Genomic DNA, 6,007 nt, shown 5'->3' with positions numbered 1-6,007 from the left:
GGAGTTGCTGATGCAAAGCAGCATGCAAATGCAATGCAGCAGTACAAGCGAAGGCAGATCCTGACAGTATATCTGTGCTAATCATAGACTGCTTAATTGTGATATATCACCTATATTAATTATTTCAGCTATGAGTCTGTGATGAGACCTGGAAAATATGCACGATTAGTGTAAGCTGAGAGCTGTTCCACAACATCTGGGGCCTAATTCATTAAGGAAAAGAAAGCAAAAAAATAGTAGTAACTTTGCACCTTGGCAACACCATGTGTGGACAGATTTATAGTTGGGGTAGGGCAAGTCCTAGATCAATTTTAAATTTCAGTGTAAAAATAAAGCTATCAAGTATCTGTGTGCTACATGAAAAAACAGCCAGTATTTAACTTATGTGCAAAATAATAAACTAATTTGCACCCCTTGCATTGTAACATGGTTTGTCCAGTAGAAAATTTATACTTTTTTTGCCTTGTTTTCCTTCATCAATCAGGCCCCTGATGTCTTCTGAATTAGACCATGTTACCTTATGGTGAGGAGTGCACTTTAATCATTATGTGTGGCTGCCCTGAGGGATAATACAGTGAATTCTCAGATGATCAGGCTGAAATCCCGCCCCACTTCCTCCAGAGTTCCTCTGATGGTGTCATGTCATATGCTAAGCGTTGAGAGCGACCATCCATTAGAGAAGTCCATCATCGTTACTCAGTTGACTGACAGAACCTGGGATCACTGTTCTAAGGGGTAACACTTTTCTCCAGCAGAGCTTCTCATTGAACCCCTGCATAGTAGAATGTGCATTATTCCATAGGATTTAGATAATAGGCATTTAGCGATGCTCAAATTGGCTGCATATTGATTCTAGAACTAGTTTGACCAACTGGTTCTAAAATTCAAAAGTTCACCAAAATTTCTCTAGTTTTAGATCTATTAAAAAAGTTGAATTAAATTTGAAAAAAATTAAACAGGTTTGACCAAGTGAGAATCAGGTTATATTGATGATTGTAGGTAAACATGTTGGTGGCCATCGAACTAATGAAATTCGATCCAATTTAGAAATGGTTTGAAATTTTTGAGCATCTCTAGAGGCAAGTAATGTTTTCTTAAAGTACTGGTTTTAAAAGGAACTATATTTTTTGTGAATTCATCTATTGAATAAAAGCAAATAAACAAATTACCAGCATTTTGTTTCTTATTATTATTATTATTATTATTAATTTTTATTTATAGGGCGCCACAAAGTATCCGTAGCGCCGTACAAGGACAAACAATGGCACAGTACAAGGTGAAACAGCACAGTACAAGTAACAGTAAGCACTATAACTCTGGGGGCTCAGGCCCAGCATGAAAGAGAGGGAGGGAGGGGAAAAGTGAGTACAGGCAGGTAACTATGGCCCAAGAGGGTGGGCACGGATGACAGGTTGAGAGTCACTGAGGGGAGTGGAGAGAAGCGAGAGGAGACAGAGGGCAGAGGGACCGAGAGGAGGTGAGCTGAGTAGCTGGAGAGCGCAGTTAAAAGTGATGGAAACAGAAGGTAGGAGAGCCCTGCTCAAAGGAGCGAACAATCTAAAGGGAGGGGAAGACAGACAGACACATGGATGAGACGGAGAGACGGGAGGAAGGGGGAGAAGGGAAGAAGGGATGAGACAGAGCGGTAGCCGACCGGTGGGAGTTTAGGCATGAGACTGGAAGGCTTTAAGGAAAAGGCGGGTTTTTAATGTTCGTTTGAAAGAGGACAGATTAGGGGAAGTTCTGATGGAGCGGGGGAGCTTGTTCCAACGGAGGGGAGCGGCGCGGGAGAAGTCTTGGATACGTGCGTGAGAGGAGGTAATCAGAGGGGAAGGACAATATGGCACTAGTCAGTTCTGGAAGACTGCGTACAACTGAAATCCTTAAGATGTCATGAACTGCAGGATATGTGAGCGCTATATACCCTGTATAAGAGAGTATATATAGCAGAGAGCTGCTGGAAGCTATATTAGCAAAACGGAAACAATCACAAAGGTGGATGTTTGGTTTAAGTTGAGTTTGCGCCCTCAAATAAATTAAATCCAACATCTCCATACACTTATTAAATTGTTTTGCTCATGTCTAGAACAGAGGCCGAGTAGACACTACCCTAGAGGTTATAAGTAAATAAGTCCTATATTATTATCTGCATTAGACAACAATTCTTGGCATTGTTATGAATATACTGATATTACATATACTACAAATTTCTGCCCACTTTGACACAGATCATAATGGCAGTTTCTAGTAAAAGGATGAGATTTTAGAACGTGTTGCAGGGTTTCTTAAATCCAGTTCTCTGGGCCCTTAACAGGGCAGGTTTTCCAGGTGACCAGTGATATAATTATACCACCTGTGGATCTGTTACAATGTGTCAGTCAGTAATGAGTACACCTGTGCTCCAGCAAGGAGATATGGAAAACCTGCACTGTTAGGTGTCCCTGAGGACTGGGTTTGAGAAACGCTGGATTAAGGTATATACTAGCCTAATGTAACACGTGCAGGAAATGACAACACGCACACAGATCTTACCTCTTCAGGATGCAACCACTGGGACATCCACCAAAGGGCTCCAGGTGGGGCAGGGGCGGATCTAGAAAGATTTTCTACCCCGGGCGATTTAGGGGGGGGGGAAGGTTTAGGCCCCGCCCCCTTTCTGACTTTTAAGGCTGCCAGTGGCTGCACAGTATGCGCAGGGCCGCTCGATAGTGACAATGTGCTGCCTGGCTGCTCTAAACACAATCAGAACAGCCGGGCAGCACATAGTCAATGCCGAGCGGACCTGCAAATAATGTGCAGCCGCCGGCAGCAAGCCCCTGCTAGGGGGGGTGATTGCCCCGATCGCCCCCCCTGGATCTGCCACTAGGTGGGGGTGTATCCTTTATCCTTGAAGTCTTGTACCAATAGTCCTTGCAGGGTTCCCTGAAAGTCTCGCCATATTCGGAAACTCTTTTCCGTAAACGCCATCAACAACTCCCTGCAAGGATAAAAAGCACTGGACACACTAGGTCAAAGAAACACAAAAACAGGGACCACTCACCACAACATTAGTTCACTGTGTATTCTCCCTCTCTCTCAGCGACTGTGGGGCACACAGCACAACCCCACCCTCCTCCCACACACGACTGACTGGCCCTAATCTGGTTATCTGCCATGGCTACATAATACAATATTAGCTTACATTTAGCACCAGGATGCAATGGGCATGATTCATCAAGGTACGTATACGCCAATTTTGTGTGTATTGTACGCAAAATCATTCTGTGCATGTTCAGAACAGGCACGGAAGCGACTTTTTGCCATAGTCAATGTACAGTAGGTGCGTGCCCAACTCAAGCGCACACAGCCACGTCCGAATCCATCTCTGGCCATCTCAAAGTTACTTGATTTTCTGCCGTATCTCTTGCTCCAGCTAAGGGTCTAGTCTAGGTCCTAATCAGTAGTGATGACATTCTAATGTGCATGCTCTAACATGTGTTTCTAATTACGAGAAACTGTAAAAATGTATTTTATGTTCAGTAGACATTAACAGCATTCTAATTAGAGATGCTCACTGACCCCCTTGTTTTAGTTTTGGTTTTGGATCTGGATTACCTTCAGGTTTTGGTTTTGGTTTTGTCAAAACCGCCCTTGCGTGTTTTGGTTTTGGTTTTGGATCTGTATTGTTTTTAGAAGAATTGCTAAAATATGTTAAAATCACATAATTTTTCTGTTTTTTTGATCCTACATTATTATTAACCTCACTAACACTAATTTCAAGTAATTTGCAGTCAGTTTTGACCAACTCACAGGTCACATTATTATTTTCATACACTTTTGGACCAATACTGCAGCGACCTGGCTGGATGGTAAGCGACAGATCAATGACACAAACACACAGCAGTTCCTAGCACATCTAAGACACATTGGCACACAGCAGTGGCAGAAAAGAAAAGTGGTGCAAGATGGAATTGTCCTTGGATCATGAAACCAGTTATGGTTCATTTGATCGCTCCACCTGTTTCTTGGATAACTGAGGTAATTCTACAGCTAATACATGGCAAAGATTGTTCCACCTGTTTCTTGGATAAGTGAGGCAATTCTAAAGCTAATACATGGCAACGATTGCTCCACCTGTTTCTTGGATAAGTGAGGTAATTCTACAGCTAATACATGGCAAAGATTGCTCCACCTGTTTCTTGGATAAGTGAGGCAATTCTAAAGCTAATACATGGCAACGATTGCTCCACCTGTTTCTTGGATAAGTGAGGTAATTCTACAGCTAATACATGGCAAAGATTGCTCCACCTGTTTCTTGGATAAGTGAGGCAATTCTAAAGCTAATACATGGCAACGATTGCTCCACCTGTTTCTTGGATAAGTGAGGTAATTCTACAGCTAATACATGGCAACGAGCTCTGACCCCCCGGGATGCATGTTTTATCAGACACACACCAATCCAGGGTGCCAGACAATGCACTAAAAGGAGCCATTGAAATTCCCAGCTAAAGGCCAGTTCATCAGTGAGCTTCGAATCAGCCCCAATTCCCACAAATTTATAATCTAGCGAGGTGCCTTTCATGTAAAGTGCAGATTACAAACACAACAAAACACGTGTGGGAGAATGTGGCCTCTAAGAGGCTGACTACTAGACACAAAGACATTGCATGGATGGCTATCCACAGATGTCTGCCTCTCAGGACATTCATGCACTCCCGGAACCTGTGCCGATATGTCCACTGCCCCTTCTGCATCACCAGAAGGGAAACAGCACAGCATATTTTTTGGGACTGCCCCACTGCACATGTTGGATACCTTGGAACATGAACATAAGGACAGTGTGCCCAGAACTTGCCTTTCATACCATTCGGCATTTTATGGATTATTTCCTGGGACCCACATCATTGGGGCAATCCAAGAAGCATGGAGCCTAATGAACTGCTTTAAGGACGCTATTAGGCTTGCCAGGAATCGCCTCATCTTGAAAAGGGAGAAGATGACCATCCAGGACTGTCGCAGGCTGATCCACAGCCTACTAAGAGACTATAACACCATTGACAGTCCTGAGGTAGTGGAAGATAATTATTTTTCTGTCTGCCTTTTCTCCTTCTCCCCCTAGGTGTATGTCTGTTTATTCAATATAACACTGTTGAATTTGCCTGCAAATTCAGAAGACAAGCCTGCTTGTCTGCCTATTCATCAATGACTGTTAGCAATGGAGCACTCATCTTTGTGTGTATATTAGACCCTACACTTTGTAGTGCAAATTCAGAAAAATACAGTGCAATGACTGCTATTAGGATTTCAGCACTCCTACTTCTTTTTGATCACTTTGCCTGCTCAATATTCTGACCTAACCCTTCTCTGTCCCTCTCTCAAATGGTGCTAGATCGCCGTGCTTATTGATTCCAAAACTTGAGAGATGCGAGATCCGAGATCCGACGACGTCACAATGACGTTTTGCCTCATTTTGGAATCCAAGTAGGCACGAGAGTACCGAGCCAACTCAGCTCGGTACTCGGAACCCCAAAGTTCGGATGGGTTCGGTTTTAAGGAAACCGAGCCCACCCATCTCTAATTCTAATCAATGTTGTTCGTGGGAAAAAAAATTATAAAAAAAAATCTTTTTTTAAATGTTTCATCATTAATGCCTTTATTATTAACAGGTGACATTAATTCAATAGATTTTTATTTTACTTTCCTGTGCGTTCTTTAGTGAAATTATAATCCACATAGGCATTGGACGCATCCTTCGGAGTCTTGTGTTGTAGAGGACTGCAGACCTGCACCTGAATTCAACAGTGCACGTATCTTCAGATCCGTGTCTTGGTGAATTCGGGAGTACATCAAGCCTAAATACCTGCGTATAACACTGAGCGTGGGTTGCGCACAGAAAACGTGCATAGATGAATCAGACCCAATGACTCTAGGTCAAGACTTTGATGCAGTTGACCAAATCCTGAGGATTCAGTCCAACTTGAATAACATTTTACTTAAAATAGATTATTACAAAAAAAAAGTGTTGCAC

This window comes from Mixophyes fleayi, chromosome 11 (assembly GCF_038048845.1).
Source record: "Mixophyes fleayi isolate aMixFle1 chromosome 11, aMixFle1.hap1, whole genome shotgun sequence".
In the NCBI taxonomy this organism is placed as follows: Eukaryota; Metazoa; Chordata; class Amphibia; order Anura; family Limnodynastidae; genus Mixophyes; species Mixophyes fleayi.
This window is presented reverse-complemented; position numbering follows the sequence as displayed.